This window comes from Heterodontus francisci, chromosome 31 (assembly GCF_036365525.1).
Source record: "Heterodontus francisci isolate sHetFra1 chromosome 31, sHetFra1.hap1, whole genome shotgun sequence".
Classification (NCBI taxonomy): domain Eukaryota; kingdom Metazoa; phylum Chordata; class Chondrichthyes; order Heterodontiformes; family Heterodontidae; genus Heterodontus; species Heterodontus francisci.
The window spans coordinates 54,957,859-54,982,604 of record NC_090401.1 but is presented as its reverse complement, the minus strand read 5'-3'; the positions used below and the strand labels follow the sequence as shown (position 1 = coordinate 54,982,604).

The window sequence follows — 24,746 nt, the reverse complement described above, 5'->3', positions numbered from 1 at the left end:
TATAATCATAGTTTGGATAATTTGCGCAATTGTTCCTTAGTGGTGATGTAACACAACCCAACACAAGTATTGTTCATATTGACAAGTAAATTGTTGGGTATTCTAAAAATGTAATGCTCACTAGCTGTGGCTAGGCTCCTAATGCTGTGACGCCTTACTTAAGCTATCAAAGGCTTGGAATGAAAAATGACCACTCCACTGCAAAAAAGGAAGAGAAACTCACATTTATAAAACATACAAACATACGTAGATACGATTTAGGAGCAGGAGTAGGCCACTCGGCCCCTCGAGCCTGCTCCACCATTCAATAAGTTCATGGCTGAACTAATTTCTCCACATTGCCACCTACTCCTGATAACCTTTCACCCCCTTGTTTATCAAGAGTCTATCTACCTCTGCCTTAAACATACTCAAGGACTCTGCTTTCACTGCCTTTTGAGAAAGAGAGTTCCAAAGACTCACGACCCTCTGAGAGAAAAAAATTCTCCTCATTTCTGTCTTAAATGGGCAACCCCTTATTTTTAAACAGTGACCCCAAGTTCTATATTCTCCCACAAGGAGAAACATCCTTTCCACATGCACCCTGTCAAGACCCCTCAGGATCTTATATGTTTCAATCAAGTCGCCTCTTACTCTTCTAAATTCCAGCGGATACAAGCCTAGCCTGTCCAATCTTTCCTCATAAGATAGCCTGCCCATTCCAGGTATCAGTCTAGTAAACCTTCTTTGAACTGCTTCCAACACATTTAAATCCTTCCTTAAATGAGGAGACCAATACTGTACACAGTATTCCAGATGTGGTCTCACCAATGCCCTGTATAACTGAAGCATAATCTCCCTATTTTTGTCTTCAATTCCCCTCACGATAAACAATAACATTCTATTAGCTTTCCTAATTATGTGCTGTACCTGAAAACTAACCTTTTGCAATTCATGCACTAGGACATACACATCCCTCTGCATCTCAGAGCTCCACAATCTCTCACCATTTAGATAATATGCTTCTTTGTTGTTCTTCCAAAATGGACAATTTCGCATTTTCCCACATTATACTCCATCTGCCAGGTCTTTGTCCAATCACTTAACCTATCTATATTCCCTTTGTAGCCTCCTTATGTCCTCTTCACAACCTACTTTCCGACCTATCTTTGTATCATCAGCAAATTTATCAACCATACCTTCAGTCCCTTCATCTAAGCCACTTATATAAATTGTAAAACATTGAGGCCCCAGCACAGATCCCTGTGGCACACCACTCATTACATCTTGCCAACCAGAAAATGACCCATTTATGCCTACTCTCTGTTTCCTGTTAGCTAGCCAATCTTCTATCCATGCCAATATGTTATCCCCTACACCATGATCTTTTATTTTCTGCAATAACCTTTGATGTGACACCTTATCAAATGCCTTCTGGAAATCCAAGTACAATACATCTACTGGTTCCCCTTCATCCACAGCACATGTAACTCCCTCAAAGAATTCCAATAAATTGGTTAAACATGATTTCCCTTTCACAAAACCATGTTCACTCTGCCTAATTACCTTCAATTTTTCTAAGTGCCCTGCTATAACATTTTTAACAATAGCTTCTAACATTTTCCCTAAGACAGATATTAAGCTAATTGGCCTGTAATTTCCTGCTTTCTATCTCCATCACTTTTTGAATAAAGGAGTTACATTTGCTATTTTCCAGTCTAGCAGAACTTTCCCTGAATCTAGGGAATTTTGGAAAATTAAAACTAACGCATCAACTATCTGACCACACTTCCCATAAATGTCCCAAAGAGCCTCATATACAATGAATTGCTTTGAAATTCAGTCTCTGCCATTGTGTGGATATAAGTCACAGTCATTTTATGTACAGCAAGACCTGACAAGCAGCACTGAGGTGAATGACCAACTGTTCGGTGTTGCTGTTTGAGGGGGAATATTGTCCAGGCCATCAGACAAGCTACGTACCCTTTAAATATTATTGCAGGATCTTTACCTGAACACTGGAACAAGCAAGCAGGGCCTTGGTTATAATTTGATATCAAGTCATCACACTCATCACCCCAGTCCCCCATGTGAGAGGTGAAAATCCAGGTTAAAAAAAACCCAAACCAATTAGAGAAACAAAAAATTGGAAAATTTCCTCTCTGACACTAGTCTGGGATGTTTTGACATTAGAACATCATTAACGCTTTATTTAGTTCCATCATCTGCCGGAAATGATGGCAAAAAATTAGGCCATTGCCAGATTGGGGTGTGGGGATCCAGCATAATCAACCACTGTTGCTGCCTACTTCAGCACTATCTGAACATTGGACAGCACATGGTGCAAATTCCAGAGTGTGGGGCTATCATACCTTCATTGCATTGTTTGCTTTTCCTTCCCTGCTGCAAATCTTTCTGATTAATAGAATGGTACTTATGGTTGTTGTCAAACTTTTAGGAGGAGGAGAATGTAAAGCTTCTAAGACTCAGGAGACCTTTGAGTGACGATGTTCAGAAAAGGAGACAAAGTGAAGAACCAATAAATGAAAACAAAAGCATTTTGAGATTTTCTTTTTGTCAAAAGAGCAGAGTATTTGACATATTGTTGTTGTTTTTACCCTATGTGAATGGATTCTGTAACATCAGAGGCAGCATCACTCATCTTCCATCAAAGTCAGACTTTCAAATATGATAAGAAATAATTAGAGCATTGAAACTTTTCAGACAGGCTGTGATGTTCTGGAGGTATTCTAAATGCATGCAAAATACAGCACATTCGCGACCTAAACTGATAGAATCTGGCAGTTCAAACAGGCAGCATTCTGCTCATGCAAATGTCTAGGAAATGAAGAGTGTTATGGTTGGGACTGGGTGGTTTTTGAATGATGTTTAATGCTTTTTACCTTTCTCTGCAGAGGTCAAGGGTCAACCCAGCAGGTCCATTTTCAGTAAGTAGCACCACGGTGCGATATTTATCCCAGTTATCTTAGGTTTTTGCTGAGACTGGAACTTCCATTTAAATCAATTGAAATCCACACAACTTTAATAGATCCTCCACTTCTGGAGTTTTGAATGACAGAGTGAAGAGGGCCAAAGAGTTCTTTAAAAGATAATCAAACTTTATTACTGCTGAAACTGGCAGTACAGAAATATCACGTTAATTGGATAAAAACAGTTTGAAACTGCAACCAACAATGATTCATTTTTCATTTAGCTGCCTTGGAGAGTACCACTCATTTGGAGTAAGACTCACTCAACTTGATTTAAAACTGCAGCTTGTTTTAATTCATCTCACTCCTAAACACAGAGGCCCCATTCTCCATGACTACAGGCCCCTGGGACTGCCCTGACCCTATATTGGCTCGCCTACTCCCAGCCTTCACCAGCGAGCTATTGTTCCACATTCAGATCTATCACAATGAGGTCCTAAGCCCAATACCCGGACAGTCTCAGACCTCACCATTCTGCTGCAGGGTACTGACCTTTTGTCACCTGCAACATGCCCAAAAATGAGGGCCCAACAATTTCTGGACCAGGGGCTGTATGTGTTTAAATGGCTGTAAAACTCACCTCACTCTTTTTAATCACTCCTACGTCCCAATGTTGACTGAACAATGATACCAAGAGGTCACACTGGCCTGGGGCAGGATTCTCAGCGTGTTCGCTCTGCCCCTTGCCTGTAGTGTGGACAGCAGATCACACAGTCATATATATACACAGAGCTGCTGTGTTGAGGAGTGAGATATCAAGGAGAATCTAAAAGGGGAAGTAAAAGTGGCAGACCAGGGTACGCACCCTGCATTGCAAGGTATCACACTCTGGGAGAACAAAATGACTTTGAATGGAATGTACTGTCCAATAGGGTGGTGAAAGCAGCTTCAATTGTAACTTCTGAAGGGGAATTGGGTACCCACTTGAAAAGAAAAAAAAATGACAGGGTTATAAGGAAAAAGTAGGGGAGCGAGACTAAATGGATAGCTCTTTCAAAGAGCCAGCACTGGTACGATGGACTGAATGGCCTCTTTCTGTGCTGTAAGATTCCAGGTTATTTTTCATGTGCACAAAAACAGTTAATATTGGTTACCAAAACATTACAATGTATTTCTTTATAAACGTAATGGCGTATTATAGATTTCTCAGCCTTTGTGAATGCTTCATATCGATTTGTTTACTGGTGTCAAATCCTGATAAAGTATTTGGGTGGAAACTAATTAATCTCTAGCCTCCTTAAACAATTGTGATGGACACAGCTTAACTGTGGTAATGCTTATGAATTTATAGCAAAGAGAGATAAATAGAAACCAAATAAACTTATGCGTACTTTTCCAAATATTAAACATCTAGACTTATTCTCGTGAAATAGTAAATGGGGATTGTGAGGATTTGCTCTGTTTGCTGTTGCCTTAAAAACAATCAGGAGGACTTATTTATTTTAATATAAATCTACATTTGAAAGAAGAATTGAATCATTGTAACCTGGGATTGTACCGTTTCAGCATTGTAAACATAGGCTGAAGATTATCATGAGATATTACGTCATGACTTTTCTAAATCAAACAACCAGTAAAAGCATCTGAGGTAAAGACAGAAAATGCTGGAAATACTCAGCAGGTCAGGCAGCATCTGTGGAGAGAGAAACAGAGTTAATGTTTCAGGTCTGTGACGATCCATTAACTCTGGGCAGTAATTTATACATCTCGTGGCGTTTCCGACAGTGGAAATGGAAGGTGGCGGCCCTTCCACTTCTGCCATTTTTGCTGGTTCCCACTTATTTAAATTTATGTTCCGCCGGCGGACACGGGAGATACGTGCGATCGTGCGGCGGGGACAGCTTTCCATTGGTGGATCGCGCCATCACTCGCAAAGCACCATTAGCGGTAGGTCTGGAAAGCATTTTGCATTGCAAGCATGGATGTTGACCAGCCAGCACGCTCTCTTTCCCTTTGCACAGATTTAAGATTAATATAGCTTGAATGATTTTTATTTATCACCCTACCTCTTCCTTTATATTTTCTCTCCCACCCAAGCACCAAATTCCCGCTTTCCTGTACTCATCGCTCCATCACCATCACCATCGCCTCCACCACCTGACAGCAGCAAAGAAAACACCGTTCACACACCCTGAAGACTATACCATACCCTCCCCCACACCTCCACCCACCCAACACCCCATCCTGTACAACCACCCCCCTCCCCCCTATGCCTTCCTCACCATCACCACAAAAGAATTGCCCTTGCTGGTCCCAAGCCTGGAGACAAACATCCAATTCCAGTGTTGGTCTTCCTTATGCTCAAGAGTTCAAGAAATAAAACTGCTGACCTCAGACACAACGACACAAAGCCGTGCACGGCACCTTTAAATGAACGTGAACCAGGTTAACTGTTTATGTGCGCATGAAAAATAACCTGGAATCTAGCAGCACAGAAGGAGGCCATTCACTACATCGTGCCAGTGCTGGCTCTTTGAGATTCCCACGCGCTGCTGACTTAGTATGGGAGGTAGGACTTAATTTGAAGTAACTATAGGGTAATGAGTATTCATGCTATGCAGATGTATGAAAAGCTGGGGCTTGATAGAGTAGACGCAGAGAAGATTTTTCCACTTGGGGAATCCAAAACTAGGGGTCATAAATATAAGATAGTCACAAATAAATCCAATCGGGAATTCAGGAGAAAATTCTTTGCCCAGAGGGTGGTGAGAATGTGGAACTTACTATCACAAGGATTAGCTGAGTTCAACAGCATAGATAATTTTCCACTTGTAGTACTGTGAGCAGTTCTGGGCACCACACCTTAGGAAGGATATATTGGCCTTGGAGGGAGCGCAATGTAGGTTTACAAGAATAATACCTGGACTACAGGGGTTAAGTTACGAGGAGAGATTACACAAATTAGGCCTGTTTTCGCTATAATTTAGAAGGTTAAGGGGTGATCTGGATTGAAGTCTTCAAGATATTAACAGGAAAAGACAGGTTAGATAAAGATAAACTATTTCCACTGGTTGGGGATTCTAAAACTAGGGGGCATAGTCTAAAAATTAGGACCAGACCATTCAGGAGAGATGTTAGGCAGCACTTCTTCATGCAAAGGGTGGTAGAGGTTTGGAACTCTCTCCCACAAACAGCAGTTGGAGCTAGAACAGTTGTTAATTTTCAATCTGAGATAAATAGATTTCTGTTAAGCAAAGATATGAAGGGATATGGGCCAAAGGCAGGTATATGGAGTTAGGCCATGGATCAGCCATGATCTCATTGAATGGCGGGACAGGCTCGAGGGGCTGAATGGCCTACTCCTGTTCCTATCTTCCTATGTTCCTATAATTTTAAGAGGAAACTAGATAAGCACATGAAGAAGAAAGAAATAAAAGCATATGCTGATAGGCAATGTTTCCTGTAAGCTGTGCACACGCGCAGCCATGCAACAACCTGCAAGGTGCCGCGCAGTCTGCTCACAAGTTGTTCTTTGCAAGAAACTGTGTGTACGCGGCCATGCAAAAAAATTTAAAGGGGTGAAATGAAGAGGGGTGGGAGGAAGCTCAGGTGGAGCATTAATACCGGTTGGGACGAATGGCTTCTATGCTGTAGATTCTATGTAATTCTATATTAACACATTCACAAAGTCCTGTCTGCTGGATTTCACTTACCTTGATAGAAGAGTACAGACAAGAGTTTATGTTTAGGCATTGGCAGATGCACAGCGGGAATTAAATCTCTTGGTCAGAAAATGAATTCATTTTATATTTTACCAATTTTAATGGAAACTTGAGTGGTGTTGAAATAGCTAAAGGTGAAGCTGAGAGAGAACCAGGAGTCTTGGTAGTAGTGAGGCTAAACATGTTCAACCAATGCAGAGCACCAATCAACAAAGCCATTTGGCTTTTGACCTATTATAGACAAAACAGGGTTTTTACCTCTACTTCAGAGACATGTGGCCTCCTCCTGAGGTCTCCAGCATCACAGATACCAGTCTTCAGCCAATTTGAATCATACCTTGTGATATCAAGAAATGGTCGAGTGCACTGGATACAGCAAAGGCTATGGGCCCTGACAACATGCCGGGCGTAGTGCTGAAGATTTGTGCCCAAGAACTAGCCCTGCTCCCTAGCCAAGCTGTTCCAGTACAGCTACAATACTGGCATCTACCCTGCAACATGGAAAATTGCTCAGGTATTGTCCTGTACACAAAAAGCAGGACAAATCCCATCCAGCCAATTACTGCCCCATCAGTCTACTCTCAATCGTCAGCAAAGTGATGGAAGGTGTCATTGACAGTGCCATCAAGCATCACTTACCCAGCAATAACTTGCTCACTGACGCTCAGTTTGGGCTCCATCAGGGCCACTCGGCTCCAGACCTCATGACAGACTTGGTCCAAACATGGAAAAAAGAGCTGAATTCCAGAGCTGAGGTGAGAGTGATTGCCCTTGACATCAAGGCAGCATTTGACCGAGTATGGCATCAAAAAGCCCCAGCAAAATACAAGTCAATGGGAATCAGGGGAAAAATCTCCACTGGTTGGAGTCATATCTAACACAAAGGAAGATGGTTGTGGTTGTTGGCGGTCTATCATCTCAGCTTCAGGACATCACTGCAGGAGTTCCTCAGGGTGGTGTCCTAGGCCCAACCATCTTCAGCTGCTTCATCAATGACTTTCCATCCATCATAAGGTCAGAAGTAGGAATGTTTGCTGATGATTGGACAATGTCCAGTACCATTCACAACTCCTCAGATACTGAAGCAGTCCGTACCTGCATGCAACAACATCTGGACAATATCCAGGCTTGGGCTAATAAGTGGCAAGTAACATTTGTGCCACACAAGTGCCAGGCAATGACCATCACCAACAAGATAGAATCTAACTGCCTTCACTTGATTTTTACCTTTGCTGAATCCTCCACCATCAACATCCTGGGGTTACCTTTGAGCAGAAACTTAGTATAAATACTGTGGCTACAAGAGCAGGTCAGAGGCCGGAATTCTGAGGCAGGTAACTCACCTCCTGACTCCCAAAAGCCTGTCCACCATCTTCAAGGTGCAAGTCAGAATGTGATGGAATATTCTCCACTTGCCTGGATGGGTGCAGCTCCAACAACACTCAAGGAGCTCAACGCCATCCAGGACAATGCAGCCTGCTTGACTGGCACCCCATCCACAACCTTAAACATTCACTCCCTCCACCACCGGCACACCTTGGATGCAGTGTGTACCATCTACAAGATGTACTGCAGCAACTTGCCAAGCCTCCTTCAACAGCACCTTCCAAACCCGTGATCTCTACCACCTAGAAGAGCAAGGGCAGCAGATACATGGGTGCACTAGCACCTGCAAGTTTCCCTCCAGGCTACACACCATCCTGACTTGGCACCATATCAATGTTCCTTCACTGCTGCTGGCTCAATATCCTGGAACTCCCTTCCTAACAGCACTGTGGGTGTGCCTACACCACCTGGACTGCAGCAGCTCAAGAAGGTGGCTCACCACTGCTTTCTCAAGGGCAATTAGGGATGGGCAACATTCAAATCCCATGAGCGAATAAAAAAAGAATTGAAAGGAAGACAAATAACGTTGAGCAACACCTTTCTAACTCCTGATAACCTTCGGTTCTTGCCAGACAACAAGCCCATCATCATGTGCTGATCACCTTAAAGTTGCAGTTCCACACTGCCAGTATATTTCTGCAGGATCCGATTTGTGGCACTTCTCATATCTCATGCATTACTCACAGCAGATTGTGGTGTGACATTTCTGCCTTGACGTGCTTGTTGTTATTCAGTGTGCATCTCACCCACTCTGACGCTTTGAAAGGGGCATAATAAAAAGTGTAACACTGCAAAGCAAAACGTCATTATCTGGCAAACAAATGACAGCAGTGGCTGTTGATTTATCTAGATCCCAAATTCACAGGTACATTCACCTTAAACGCTGCTCTCCTTCAAAGCAAAATGGGGAATGTGAAACTTAAAACACTGCAGGGAAATTATCATGGATTGTTGTTGGAATTACTTTTTCCTTAATTAATCATATAATAAATAAAATGTAGTTTTCTCTTTCACTATACTCCTTTACCCTTCCTGATCCTAAAAATCTGTTGGTAAGAGTAAATACAGTGCACATGGCAAAAAATATACTGTTATGTGCATCATATGGCAATTGTATGACCTCTAGATAGAAAACGTGTTCTCTTCCGTGTCAGAATGGCTCAGTAGGTGTACTCCTAACTCTGAGTCAGGAAGTTGTGGCTTTCAAGTCCTACTGCAGGACCTGTGCATGTAACGTTGGCTGGCATTTCAGAACAGCTGCACCCTTTAAAGTGCTGTCTTTCAGATGAGGTATTAAACTGAAGCTCTGTCTTTTGTTCGGGTGGAAGTAAAAGATCCCGTGGTGATTTTTGGATGAGTAGTAGTATTCTCGTAGTTTTCCTGGCTAACATTCATCCCTCAACAAATGCCACCAAAGCAGAATGGAGTCGTCCCTTTATTGTATTTATTTAAAAATCAGCTTGAAAGGATTGCCTGTTAGGCTGCCAACAATAAGATGAGATTTTGAAATATACTTCCTGGAAAGTGGAGCTGGCTGAAGCAGTAGTGCTTCCACACTCCCACTTTCACATTCAAAGAAGACAGATTGTTGTCAGCTGCTGTAACTTTCACCCCCACTCTCGATTGCTGTCACTAACCTTCCCCCTGCCACTAGGCCATCAGCCCAGCCTCTGTTCCTTTCTGTCCCTGTCATGTCACCCCCTCATCACTTACCTGAGGGTAGCTGCTTGCGTTGCAGTGACCTGATCTTCAGTGCTGATTCGGTGATGAACTCCCTGTTACTGTTTGCAGCTCACTGGCTCCGATGGTAATGACGCCTGAGGCCCAATATCGGGTGTACTTGGGCCTCAGCACTCAGGTGCTGGGTAAGTTACCTGACCCCACATCCCCACGCCCCCTCCCTCCCTCCACCCCACCTCCCATCGTGTGCCCGAAAATGGATGTGTCCAAATTCTAGGACTATGATGTAAGGCTGCAGATTTTGGGGATTGGTTGGAATGACTGTTTTTATATGTTGATCCATAGTAAATGCACTGGAATGAATGGATTGTCATCTGGTGTTAATTTATAATTTTAAAAATCTGGATAAAAGAACTGCCATCCTACATATTTTTTCCTTCAGAATGTTCTTTGCAATCTGAAAGTATTTCTCTACCAGATCATTGCCCTGCGCGTGGTGCAAACTGACAAAGATGTGTCTAAATTTTCAATGCTCTGCAAAGCCTTTGAACTCAGCAGATGAAGGAAAGTCTTGCATTAATATAGCACCTCATAAGACCTCAGGATGTTCAAAAGTACTTTACAGTCACTGAAGTTCTTTTGACTTGCAAGGACTGGCATAATGTAGGAAACACAGCAGACAATTTGTGCACAGCAAGATCCCATAAATTGCAATGTGATAACAAACAGATAATCTGTTTCAACGATGTTGGTTGAAGGATAAATATTGGCCAGGAAATGTGGTCATGGGATATTTTATATCCACCCAAGAGGACAGATGGGGCCGTGGTTTAAAATCTCATCTGAACAATGGCATCTCAGACAGTGCAACAATCCCTCTGTACTCAGAATTTGCACTCAAGTCTCTGGAAGGGGAATTGAACCCACAACCTCCTGATCAGGCCTCTCACATCAACCCCACAGTTTGCATGGACCTTTTGCAGAATTCATCTTGTGCTGATGTGATTCCAAATGCTATGTCTGACAATCTCTATCACCCATAACGTTTATGAAATGGGTAGTTGCTTATTGCATACTTCATCAAAAGTCACTTACTAGTATCTTGACTTAGCATCAAGGGCAGGGAAAATTCATGCATCGGCAAGTATGCATAATGTCTTCATGTTATTGGATGTTATTGTCTTATAATTAATTTTTGCAGGTCTTTGGGATCGATGTAAATCATTTTCCCTACTGACCTCGGCTATTTGCTACTATTTCCGCTGAAACAAGGAAGATTTATTAGAGGACTTTTTAAAATTATGTAGTTTTAATAGAATTAACAGGAAAAGATGATTTTATGTCGAGGCATTAAAAATAGTCACCAGGAATGTCAGGAGAGAGGATAGGAGAAATTTCTTTACACAGAGGATTGCTGAAGCTTGCAAAGCTTTGTTACATTGTTATGACCAGGTGAGAAAGGGGTCTAGGGGTTCCTTCTCAGCCTTTGCCTTGTTTAATCGTAACAGGGTTTAATTTTTTAAAAACACCGTGTTTTTAGCTCCCCCTCAGTGAATCCTTGTTCACTGCTCTCCAATTGTCAGGCAAAGAAATCAACCAGACAGGTTTTCTTAGATTTAAACAAGAAAGGTGGAAGTTTATTAACCTTAAACTCTAATTCGGTTAACGACTACGAAAACGCGACGCGACCACGGTAGCATGCAAACACGATAAACACACACGCAGTTAGAGACCGAAGTCAAAAGAATAAAGGGGAAAGGTTGGAGGCAAAAGCTGGGATTTATTTATGGTCCTTTGAGTTCAATGTAGAATCTTTGACAGCCGGTAAGTCTTGCCATTTCGTTGGGGTCCAGAGCACGTTTTAAAACATGGTTTGATGTAGCAGTCTTTTCTCTCTCGAGGTTTAAGTGACTTCAGTGGATCCAGAGATTCATGAGAGAGAGAGCTAGCTGGGAGAGAGACTCTCTTCTTACAAGTTTAGTTGCGATCTTCCAAACTGTCCTGTGAGCAGTTCAAAATCAAAAACTAGGGCCAGTGGGTTAGTCAGGTGACTAGTTGTTTTTTAACAAACTCCTGCATTTGTGGATTCTCCATCTTAGCAGACACCCTGGAATGCTGGCTTTCTTAGACACTCAATGTCCGGTGAACAAAATCCATTTGGGTTAATTGGATTAGGGAGCCATTCTATTGTCTCCATGCACTGTCTCTTAATATGCAAAAGTTTTCCAGCCCTGCTTATCTCTTTAAACAAGTCATTTCTTCATTCCAGAAACAATTTAAAATTAATGTTCATGTGATGAAATTAATATGCCTCATTCGTGGCAGGTGGGGTCTTCATGACAACATGAAATAGATGAAGCAGTGATCACTGAAAATTTTAAGGGAATATTGGATTTATATTTGAAGCATAGGAAGATATGGGCCAATTAAATGGCTTTCTGTGTAGTAATCTTATATGTGACTATGATATTACCATTGAGCTAACCCATGACATTCACTGTATTACTTTTTTGACTACATTCATTTTCTCCATTCTTTCTTTACTTTAGCATGTAATTCTTGAGATACTCTCCTTAGTACAATGCAGTTGCTTCGGGATTTAGCTTCCTTTTATATTTAGCTAGCCTACAGCCAAAACAATTGATCCCATCACTGGACTCTTTGAGTATGTGTACAAGCGAGGTTTGACTGGGTGTTGTCGTGTTATTGCTTTTCCTAGCAATATTGTACCATACAATCTTGAGTTGAAAGGTAAACAAACGTTGGGTTCGTTAATTGTGAAGAACAAGATTACAGGAGAGTTCTAACGTACACGTGCATCAAGGTGATCAACGCAACTCCAACTAACTGATCACATGTTGGATAACATCACTTCCTGTGATGATGTGTTGTGTACTTACACTGTTAAAGTGGTATCACAGCAGGTCTATTTCTATATTTGTTGTTACCAGGCCTAGTTCCATCCATGCTTTTCTTCCAAGAATCACTTTAATGCTACACTTCATAACTTGGGATTTGAAAGCATCTACTTTGCCCTGGTGGGTGAACAACCACATTCTTTTGAACATCTGGTCTTACATTGTCCTTGTTGATTGATACCCATTTTACAGGTGATATCTCCAACTGGAATCAACACTGAGTTCAACAATTTCAGATCATAAACACCGCTCCCATTTTTTTCTGGACAGTAGCTGCTGGTAATGGTTCTGTTGTTGCCATTTACATCTCCTTTAGACCCATATTTTGTTTCTTTACTTGTCCCAATAACCACCCCTTTTTGCCTTGCACAATTGTCACCTTTGTCATTTAATTACTCCTGCCTTCCACCCTATCACAGACATTCCCTTTTGTTCTTTTCTCCTCTCCCCCCTTTCCCTGCCTCCAAATTGCTCGAGAACTGGTACATCACTAACTTTTTCAATTAATGTTAACTCTGTTTCTTTCCTACAGATGCTGCCAGACCTGCTGAGTGTTTCCAGCATTTTCGGCTTTTATTTCAGATTAAAGCCAGGCTCAGGTATGAAATTAAAACCCGATCCAACTACCGCCAACCCGGACCCGACCCGAGCCAGAGTCCTTTAATTTTTTTAAATGCCCGACCTAACCCGAACCCAACACATGTATTCGTGTCTCGTCGGGTAGCCAGGCTTTAGACCAGAGATCGAGTACAGGTGCCAGTTGTTGATGTACCCATGTTCAATTAACATCATAAAGTTTTTAAAAAACCAACAAACATTAATTTCAAACAGGCGAAGGTGCCGCAACCCTGAGCACCGCGGGAAAAAAAGTATCCACTTCAGGAAATCATGCAATGTATCAAACAAGCTTCTGAACTGTATCAAGTTCTGATGTCAGTAACAAAAAAAAAATCTCCGCGGAGAACTCAGGTTGGGAAGTTTAATTGCCCTATTACCAGATAATTTTAAATCCTTGGGCCAAGCGTAGATTAAAGCAACAGCACAGTTGATGTTTCTGTACTTACTGCAGTTACTGGTTTCTTCCTCAGGCTTATCAGTTTCTCCCGGACTTGATAGATTTCAGAATGTAAGGGGTTTGGTTAATTTCACTCGGGCGCTTTATGTCGGGACTTGTAGCTGTTTCTTCACCGTTCCCCCCCCCCCCCCCCCCCCACTCTTCTCACCTCTGATTTCTGTTTGTCCTGATCTCTCTCCACGTCCAGCCCGACCTGACCCGAGCCCGAATTTTGGACCTGGAAGAGAGACGCGACCCGAACCCGACACATGTCGTTGGGTCCTGTTGGGTTCGGATCGGGTAGCCACGCTCTAGTTCAGATTTCCAGCATCTGCAGGATTTTGTTTTTCTCTAGCAACATGTCCGTCAGTTACATTTTGCTGTATTGCTCCTGTGTGATGACATTGGCTTGTGCATTAGTATTAACCTTGAAGTTGGTTTTAATGTTGCCACCAATGATATCCAACCCAATCATTATAACCATTTATTCCATTTATTTCCAACAAAGAACTAATACTACAATTAATTGGAGACACTTCCACTTGAGCATGGTTTTCTAGACCTCACTTCATTTTCTTTCAGTGTACACATCCCATCCTTGTACATAACTTTGCATGTTTAATCTTGTTAGGTTTATGACAGCTGGCATTTAAGGATGGCCAGTTCTCTGTGCCATGTAACACTTAACCACATCTCTTACATTTGCTGTAATAAAAACAGAAAGTGTTGCAAATACTCAGCATGTCTGGCAGCATCTGTGGAGAGAGAAACAGGAGTTAATCTTTCAGGTTGATAACCTTTCATTTGCTGGCTTTCTTACAATGCTTTCTGTGTTTGACATTGCATTCTTTCTAGTCAATACATACGAACATACATATAAACATACGAAGTAAGAACGCAAGTAGGCCATTTGGCCCCTCTAGCCTGCTCCGCCATTCAATAAGATCATGGCTGATCTGTTTGTGTCTTGAATTCCACACTCCCATCTACCCCCGATAACCTTTGATTCCCTTGCCTAACAAGAAATTATCTACCCCCGCCTCAAAATTATTCAATGACCCTGCTTCCACCACCTTCTGAGGCAGAGTTCCAAAGTCACTCTGCCTCTGAGAGAAAAAATTTCTCCTCATCTCTGTCCTAAAAGGGCGACCCCTAATTTTAAAACAGTGCCCCCTAGTTCTGGACTCCCCCACAAGAGGAAACATCCTTCCCACACCCACCTTGTCAAAACCGTTCAGGATCTTATAACCTTCAATCAAGTCTCCCCTCACACTTCTAAACTCTAGTGAAAACAAACCCAGTCTGTCCAACCTTTCCTCATAAGACAACCTGCTCATTCCAAGTATCAATCTAATAAACCTCCTCTGAACCACCTCCAACACATTCACATCCTTCCTTAAATAAGGAGACCAAAACTGCACACAGTATTCGAGATGTGGTTTCAGCAATGCCCTGTATAACTGAATCATAACATCCTTACTTTTATTTTCAATTCCTCTCATAATAAAGTTTAGCATTCCATTAGCCTTCTTTATTACTTGCTGTACCTGTATACTAACATTTTGTGACTCATGCACTAGAACACCTGGATCCCTCTGCACCTCAGAGTTCTGCAGTCGTTCTCCATTTAAGTAATACTCTGTTTTTTTACTCTTCCTGCCAAAGTGAACAACTTCACATTTTCCCACATTATACTCCATCTGCCAGATTTTTGCCCGCTCACTCAAATTATCAATATCGGTCTACAAGCTCCTTATGTCCTCTTCACAACTTACTTTCCTACCTATCTTTGTGTCATCTGCAAATTTAGCTACCATGCCATCGCTCCCCTCATCTAAGTCATTGAACACAGATTCCTGCAGGACTCCACGCGTCACATCCTGCAAATCAGAAAAGGACCCATTTATGCACACTATCTGTTTTCTGCCAGTCATCAATCTTCTATCCATGCTAATATGTTACCCCCTACACCATGAGCTCCAGCTTTGCGCAATAACCTTTTATGTGGCACCTTGTCAAATGCCTTCCAGAAATCCAAGTACAGTACATCAACGGGCTCCCCTTTATTCACGGCACATGTTACTCCTTCAAAGAACTCCAATAAATTGGTTAAACATGATCTCCCTTTCACAAAACCATGCTGACTATTCCCGATTACCTTGAGTTTTTCTAAGTGCCCAGCTATAGCCTCCTTAATGATCGATTCTAATACCTTCCCCACGACAGACGTCAAGCTAACTGGTCTATAGTTACCTGTTGTCTGCCTCCCTACTTCTTGAATAGAGGGATTATATTTGCTATTTTCCAGTCTGTTGGAACCTTTCCAGAATCTAGAGAATTTTGAAAAATTAACGCATCTACTACCTCATTAGCTACCTCTTTTAAGACGCTAGGATGAAGCCCATCAGGACCCGGGGACCTGTCAGCCCACAGCTCCTTCAGTTTGGTCAGTACTGCTTCCCTGGTGATTGTAATTTCACCAAGTTCCTCTCTTCCTTCCATCTCCTAATTTACAGTTATTACTGGAATGTTTTTGTATCCTCTATAGTGAAGATAGAATCAAAATATTTGTTCATTTCATCTGCCATTTCCTTATTATCTACTATTAACTTCCCATTCTTACTCTCTAGTGGATCAACATTCATTTTATTTACTCTTTTCCTTTTTAAATACCTGTAGAAACTCTTGCTACATTTCTAGCAAACGTCCTCTCATACTTTAACTTCTTTCTCCTGATCAAACATTTAGTCATTCGCTGCCGTTCTTTATATTCTGACCAATCATCTGACCTGCCACTCATCTTTGTGCAATTATATGCCTTTTTCTTAAGTTTGATGCTTTCTTTAACTTCTTTAGTTAACCACAGATGGTGGGTCCTCCCCTTAGAATTTTTCTATATTGTAAGAATATACTTATCCTGAGTATTCTGAAATATCCCCTTGAATGTCTGCCACTGCTTCTCTATTGACCTATCTCCTAGCCTGGTAATCCAGTTCACTTCAGCTAGCTCAGTTTTCATGCCCATATAGTTGCCCTTATTTAAGTTTAAAATACTAGTCTTAGACTCACTCTTCTCTTTTAAACTGGATGCAAAATTCAATCATATTGTGGTCACTGCTACCTAGAGGTGCCTTTACTCTGAGGTCATTAATTAATCGTGTCACACTACACAATACCAAGTCTAATATAACCTGCTCTCTGCTTGGTTCCAGAATGTGCTGCTCTAAGAAACTATCTTGAAAGCATTCTTTGAACTCCTCATTCAGACTACTATTGCCAATCTGATTTTTCCAGTTAATATGTTGATTAAAATCACCCATGATTATTGTCATCCCTTTATCACAAGCACCCAATATTTCTTCTTTTATATTTTGACCCACAACCACTCCCACTAGTGACTTCTTTCCCCTACTATTCCTCATCTCCACCCAAACCGATTCTACATCCTGATCTCCTGAACCAACGTCATCTCTAACTATTGCACCAATGCCATCCTTGAGTAACAGTGCTACCCATCCATCTTTACCTAGCTTGCTATTCTTCTTGAACGTCATATACCCCTCAATATTCAGGACCCAATCCTTGTCATCCTGCAGCCACGTCTCCGTAATGGCTTTCAGATCATATTTATTTACTTCAATATGCGCTATCAGTTCGTCTACTTTGTTATGAATGCTACGTGCATTCAGATACAGAGCCTTTAGTTTTGTCTTTTTGTTATCTTTGTAACATCTGGTTTCGACTGTTGGTGTGTTCTTCGGCTTTTTCTCTCTGCCCCTTCCTGCCATTCTCTGACCTTCATTTCCCATATTACTATTCTGCTCTCCTGACTTGATTCTATCCCTTGATTTGCTACATCTGCCCAAGCTTGATTCCTCACCACCCCCCCCCCCTTGTTTAGTTTAAAGCCCTGTCTATTTCCCTAGTTATATGGTTTGCTAGAACACTGGTCCCAGCATGGTTCAGGTGCTGACTGGCCCAACGGTACAGCCCTTACTTTCCGCCAGTGCCCCACGACCGAAACCCACTTCTCCCACACCAGTCTTTGACCCACGTATTCATTTCACTAATCTTATGTTTCCTCTGCCAATTGGCACGTGGCTCAGGTAATAATGCAGAGATTATTACCCCTGAGGTTCTTCTCTTCTATTTGGTGCCTAGCTCCTGATACTGTATAAGCAGAACCTCCTTCCTAATTCTACCTATGTCATTGGTACCTACATGGACCACGACAACTGGATCCTCCCCTTTCCACTCCAAGTTCCTGTCCAGCCCTGAGCAGATGTCCCAAACCCCGGCACTGGGCAGGCAACACAGCCTCTGGACTCACGCTCTCGGCTCCACAGAGCAGTGTCAATCCCCCTCACTATACTATCCCCTACTACCACTACATTCCTTTTAGCTCCCCCCACTTGAATGGCTTCCTGTACCACAGTGCCATGGCCAGTCTACTCATCCACCTTGCAGACCTTTCTGTTGTCCTCACAGGTTGAGAGCACCTCAAACCTATTCGGCAATTGCAAAGTCTGAGGCTCCTCCACTACTGTCTGCTTGGTCCCTTTACCCGCCTCACTCACGGTCCATCCTCCTCTCCCTCACTGCTGACCAAAACAGATGACCCTGTTCTAAGAGGTGTGACTGTCTTCTGGAAATGTCCAGGTATTGCACCTCATCCATTATTTTGCACAGTGTTTGCAGGTTTGACTTCCAGATCAATAATCCTGATACGGAATTCCTGTAGCTGCTTACAGTTTCTGCAGACGTGTTTGCCCTGGATCGCCTTGGCATCCAAAAGCTCCCACATACCACAGCTGCAACATAACACCTGTCCTGCCATTGTTACTTATGCTATTAGTTAATTAATTTTAATTACTTAATCACTTTCTTAATTAACTCTCTCACTGTTTCACAATCTACTAAGTTTCACTAGTATTACCATATAAAAACCTTACAATTTCTAAAATTAGCTGAGTTTTGAAAGATAAATGATAAAACACTCACCAATCAATGTGCTTGATTGTATCTACAGATACTGTGGCTTTCCATACTAATGTTGAACATTTTTAGCTTTACTACTTCTTTCAGACATAGCTCCATCACTGCCATGAAGACATAGGGAAGATGTTTCCACTTTTGGGGAGACCAGAACTAGGGGCTGCAAATATAAGACAGTCACCAAGAGATCTAATACGGAATTCAGGAGAAATTTATTTACCCACAGAGTGGCAAGAATGTGGACATCATTACCTCAAGGAGTTGTTGTGGTGAATAGCATTGGTGCATTTAAGGAGAAACTAGATAAGCACTTGAGGGATAAAGGAGTAGAAGGATATGCTGATAGGGTTAAATAAAGTGGGGTGAGAGGAGGCTTGTGTGCAGCATAAACACTGGCATGGACCAGTTGGGCCGAATGGCCTGTTTCTGTGCTGTACATTCGATATAATTCTATGTAATCCCAGAGCACTGGAAGACTCAGCAATCCTTTAGTATAAAGACAGTATCTAATCCAGAATAATACCAGAACCACCTTGGACAGTCAGGGAAGGCTGCCTTCAACTGCACCAGTGTGAACATTTCAATTTTCTCTCCCATCCATCCTGTAGATTCTGTTGGGGAATTTTAACCTCAAAAATGGGTGCAGGTTTGGGCTGGGTGGGAGTCAAAGTGTGAGAAATCGGAATCTTGACCCCAAACCGCCTCAACCCTGCCACTTCCAGTTTTAATGGAGGCAGAAAGGGGGAAGGGCAACCAACCCACTCCAAGGAGCTGGGCTGCCACTTTAAATATTATAATGAGGCTGCAAGCCTCATTTCTATTCACCATTTTGAATTTAGCTGTGAACAGCCAGATTTTTCAAGCCTAGGAAAATCCGACAATTAAATCCAGGTGAGGACTGGTAGATCCAGGAGGTAAGTGCCTTTCCATCCACCTGTTGGATACATTGTGCCTACCTGGGCAACTGCCCCCAACCCCCACCACAAACCCCTGTGCAATTGGATGACCCACACCCCCAGTCCCTATCTCCCCTGACCTTTCCCAAGAGGTCTGTGATTTCCTTCCACAAGCCTCCGAGCTCCCACCGCTCCCCCCGATTTCTGACCTTGCTCCAAGGCCTCCGATTCCAACCCAGGCTTCTGACCCCACCCCCCCCACCCCCCCCCCACCCCCCACCGCCAACCCCAAGCCTCCAAACTCTCCCCCAAGGTCTCCAGCCCCTCCCACACTGGGATCAGACAAGCCCCCTCAACCTCGGGTCAACCCCTCCCAGGACCCAAGGAGCCTGGGATCACTCCACTCCCTGGGATTGACCCCTATCCCCCAGGATTGAGCCCCCCCACTCTCCCTGCTGGGCCTGCAGCCCCCTCCGGACTGCTCCATATCCAAATGGAAGCTATATCTGTCAATCAAGTTGGCTTCTGGGTGAGGAACCTGCATAGTCTGGGGTGGAACCCTGATTTCCAAGCTCTCTGCACTGTACCAATCCCCCAGTCAGGTTACTAAATCTATTTTACTACTCTTTTTTGTATGACACGGAGTTCACGAGAGTTGCTGATGTGGGCTAAAGTGGGAGAACTCTTTATGCCATCAATCTGAGCTGGATCAAACCTAGTTCCCAGATATGCAAGAACACTGCACTAATTTTCTGCAGCAACCAATCTCTATATTTCCAGAGGCAAGTATTGAGGAAAAGATTTCAATAAATATTTATCCTTCGAAACATTTGTGTTCAGTACTGTGGCAGAACTTCATTTGAAGTTATATGAAATCATTAAACTGTGCCACACTTAGCTTGAATTATAATGTATAAAAGGATTGTACGCTCCACAGGATGTCAAGAACAAATTTTCAATTGTGTCATAAATTCTTTCTAAGGTTGGTGGTGAATTTGCCTGATCAGTAAGGAATGATCTTTACCTGGCTAGATGTGCTGAGAGAGAAACCAGAGAATGGTTAGAATGTGGAACTCACTACTGCATGGGCCGGAAATTTATGACCCCCCCAAGAGCGGGTTGGTGGCGGGGTGGGGGACGTAAAATGAAGCGGGAGGCTCGGGGGGGCCCTTCCCAACCTGCTCCCGCCTCCGCCGCCATTTTACGCTGGGCGGCAGCGGCGAAATCCGGCCTGCCCGCCTCAGGTCAATCAAGGCCCTGAAGTGACCAGATAACGGCCACTTAAGGGCCTCCGCCTGCCGCCATGGGGATTTTACCCTTGGCCTATCAGGCGACGCAGGCCTGTGAAAAGCCACCTGCCAAAGCAGGCGGCTTTTCTGACAGCCTGGGGGGGGGCGGTGCCCTCAAGATCAGACACCCTGTGCCTGACAGAGGGCAGCCCCCGATGCCCCAACCACCCTCAACAGCCAACACGCCCCCCCCGTCCCCCATTTGACCACTCTTGCCTCGCCAGGGTCCGAACGATCAACCCTGGCGAGGCCCCAAAGACATACCTTTTCCCAGGGCCGTCCTTCTTCTTCGTGTGGAAGCTGGGTTGCAGTCCCAGCAGTGGCCATCGCTCCCGGTGGTGCTGCTGGGACTAAGAGCTGCCGGCCCACTGATTGGCCAGCAGCTCCTTTAGGTGGGACTTCCTGCCTCAATGAGGTGGAAGTCCTGCCTCAGACCAATTAAAGGCCTGGGGACTGTAAAATGCAGTCCGGATCCCCAGGCTAGGCAGAGGCGGGTTCGCCACCGACTTTTCAGTTGGTGGACAGCTCCCGTTCGATGAGGGTAAATTTGAGCCACTGGAGTGGTTGAGGCGAATAGCATCGATGCATTTAAGAGGAATCTAGATAAACACATGAGCCAGAAATGATTACAAGGATATATTGGCGGGGTTAGATGAAGAAGGATGGGAGTGTATGGTGCATAAACATGGACCTGTTGGTCCCAGTGGCCTGTTTCTGTGCTGTAAATTCTATGTAAAGTTCACTCTAAGCCCCATCCAATATCACCACTATTAAATTGCCACCAATCATTTCTTCTTTGGACACAACTTGTCCATACACATTGAATTCTCCTAATCGCTGAAGCTCAGTTATGAATCCAACCAGTGGCCCTGCAGCCTTGAAAGGACGGTAGCTCCACCGGCAGAGGTGGGCGCTCCCGCTGCAGGACGGGGTCCACGAGGGCACCTCCACCTTGAAGCACCCTCTGAAGAGGCGGCCACAGCTGCCAGACCAACACACAGGAGTGGAAGAGTGGAAACCCCTCCTCGGGGTGGCCTGTGGCCGCAACCGTTGCTCGCTGTTGGCTGCGGCTCTGTGCCCGGTGGTAGTGGGTGGTGAAGCACCTGCTCAGCTTTGGCCTTTGCAGGGGTCCCGTTCACCACCAGGAAGGTGCCAGCAGCGTCCCCATTCTACCCACAATAGGACAGTTAAATATGCAAAATATGCCGGGTGGGTAGCTGTTTCCTCTTCCACTCCACCTCTGGCAAGATTGACTGGAGGTGGGAATCGACACCCTCCTTTCAAGTTTTCTTCCCAGTCCTGCCTTCAAGCCTGCCTCCACAAAACTGGGAAGATTCCAACCAACCTGAGCACATAGGATTTTCAGAGGTCAATGGACGTGGTTGCTATTTGAGCTGAAACATCTTTAATCCTCACCAGCTCTGTGACTGTATTATAAACAGAAAATGCTGGAAATACACAGCCTTGTTTTCCCTTCATCCCTCAAACTGTGTAAGTGTATTTTCTTGGCCTAGTGTTTGTGACGTCTTCATAATCTTCTGGCACAGTTTTATACTAGTGTAACCTTACGTTATACTGAGCAGTCAGCAGATGATGTACATTTTCATTCCCTTCCACAGTGTAACGGTTATCATATTTGCCTCCCATGTGAAAGATCCCTGGTCTAATTCTGGACAGAAACATTAGATTTCAACATCTGTGGGCAAGGCTTATTCTGTGAGGAAAAACCCATTTGTTTTTGCCCTGCCTCCTGCATAGAAGTATTGCTGTTCATAACGGGGAGGAGATTGCTCTGGTTGCCAGGCGAAGTAAAGTTATGGACATTCCTTTTGACAATATTGCTACACACAGTGAGCAGAAAAATGTTCCTCCTCCATTGCTATTGTTGTCCTTTTTTTTAAACACAGCTGGATTTGATCAATGAAGTTTCTGCTTTGCTTCCAAATATAACCTGGTTTTAGACTCAGCATTTAGTATCAGAACATTAAGAATTAGGCATGCAGCAAAAATGTTTAGATACACTTAATGTGTCTGTATACCAACTCTTGCGAGTTTATTGAGACATGATTTCTAAACAATTTTAAGCCTCACTTGCGAGCTCGCAATTTGGCTCTGAAATCCCAGGATTTTTCACAGGCCTTTAAAAGGCACCTTTTGTAGGCTGCTATGTGCTGTTCCTCCCCCTTTCCCCTTCAGCCTTCTCTCCTCCTCCCTATCTCTTTCTCTCACATGGTTGCTATGCTCAAGCAGCAGCAACTAAGGTAAGCCCACGCACTCGGGCTGCTCCCCGTGCTTTGAAAAGCGCGTGCAACCTGGGCCTGTGTCATTCAAGCTGGCGATTGGCGGGCCACAGAAGGAGAAATGCGGAAAGAAAGCGGGAATTGGCAGGGCTGGAGACTGGGGCCTGCTGTACCGAGTTAATGGGACTGCCCAAAACAAATACCTAGGGCACGAAATTTGGATGCGTAGCACTACTGAAGATGGTGAAGACGGTCGGACGTCACTGACTGGGACCCATTTCTCTTCCAGCATTGCCTGGGCGGCACCCCATTACGGGAACGGCATTCGTGCGGGTGTCACCTGCATGCGCTGGATGGTCAAAAGCTTGGTCAAAGAGATAGGTATTGAGGAGCATCTCAAAGGAGGAAAGACAGGTAGAGAGGCAGAGAGGTTTAGGGAGCGAATTTTAGAGCTTAGGCCTTAGGCAGTTGAAATCGCAGCCACCAATAGTGGAGCAATTAAAATCAGGGATGCTCAAGAGACCAGAATTAGAGGAGTGCAGATATCTCAGAGGACTATAGGGCTGGAGGAGATTACATAGATTGGGAAGGGCAAGGCCATGGAGGGATTTGGAAGGTTGAGAATTTTAAAATTGAGACGTTGCTTAACCAGAAGCCAATGTAGGCCAGCAAGCACAGAGGTGATGGGTGAAGAGTGTTATGGACAGGTTAGAGATAATAGGGATGGTTCCCCCTTTTCCCCTTTCGACTGACCAAAGACAGAGTGTTTTTTTTTTAAAAGGTGTTTTTTACCCCTGAGTGTTTTAATTGTCAATAACAAATGACAGGTTTTCTTGTAAGTTTAAAAGAAAGATAAATGTTTGTTACACAACACTCAAAATAATCGCAACAACACCCACTCTCATATTCATAAAGATACACACACACTCAAGAAAAGATAGAGATTATAAAGATAACATGCAGTTGGTCTGATGGTTTGTAAAGAGTTCTCTGTTAAACTTGCTTTTCCCTGAGGGTGAAGACTTGAAACAGTGCAGGCTTGTAATCCTTTCCCTTTTTTCCTGAAGTAAGACTTGGGAGGTTCAGAAATGTGTATGCGCTGTTGTAGATTGCTCTTGTTATATTCCAGACAAAGGTCAATAGCGAAATCCTGGTACAATTTCTCAGGTAGGGAGTTCAAGGCAAACTCCAGTCACTGCCTACATGTAGTTCAAAATGGTAATCTTAGGCAGGGTCCTTTCTCTTTGATGGCATAGCTGGATCTCCTTTGTCTGACCAGAATATACCTTTATTAAAGCTCCTTATCAGAAACCTGGCTTCTGTCATGTGACCATAGTTTCTCTTTTCATGGCCCTCATATATGTTTTCTGATGGTGAGGCCATTGTTAGATAATGGAATCCAGGTGTCATTCATCCTCATCTCGCCTTGATAAAGTAGGGCTTTTCACACCCATTCTTTGGAATTTGTGTTTGGAATCAAAAAGTCTGCAATACTATTGTTAACCCAATCAATTGGAGAGAAGCAGCCATTAACACAGAAAGCGTCAGAAGCAGCCATTACCACAGAAAGCATCATTTGCATTTTAATGATTTCTCAGAAATGTGTCCAGAAAGATCATTTATACTTTAACTACTTCTCCAAGACTTGTCCAGACAT

The 24,746-nt window shown here is 43.5% G+C and overlaps 1 long non-coding RNA gene across 1 annotated transcript in view; it reads right to left on the bottom strand.

Annotated features, from left to right (window-relative positions):
* Nucleotides 1–14,163: 14,163 nt before the first annotated feature.
* LOC137347006 (uncharacterized) overlaps nt 14,164–24,746 on the bottom strand; it is a 68,323-nt gene continuing 57,740 nt past the window's right edge. The window contains exon 3 of the long non-coding RNA XR_010968842.1: nt 14,164–14,424. This is a non-coding gene — a long non-coding RNA (uncharacterized lncRNA). The remainder of the gene's footprint in view (nt 14,425–24,746) is intronic.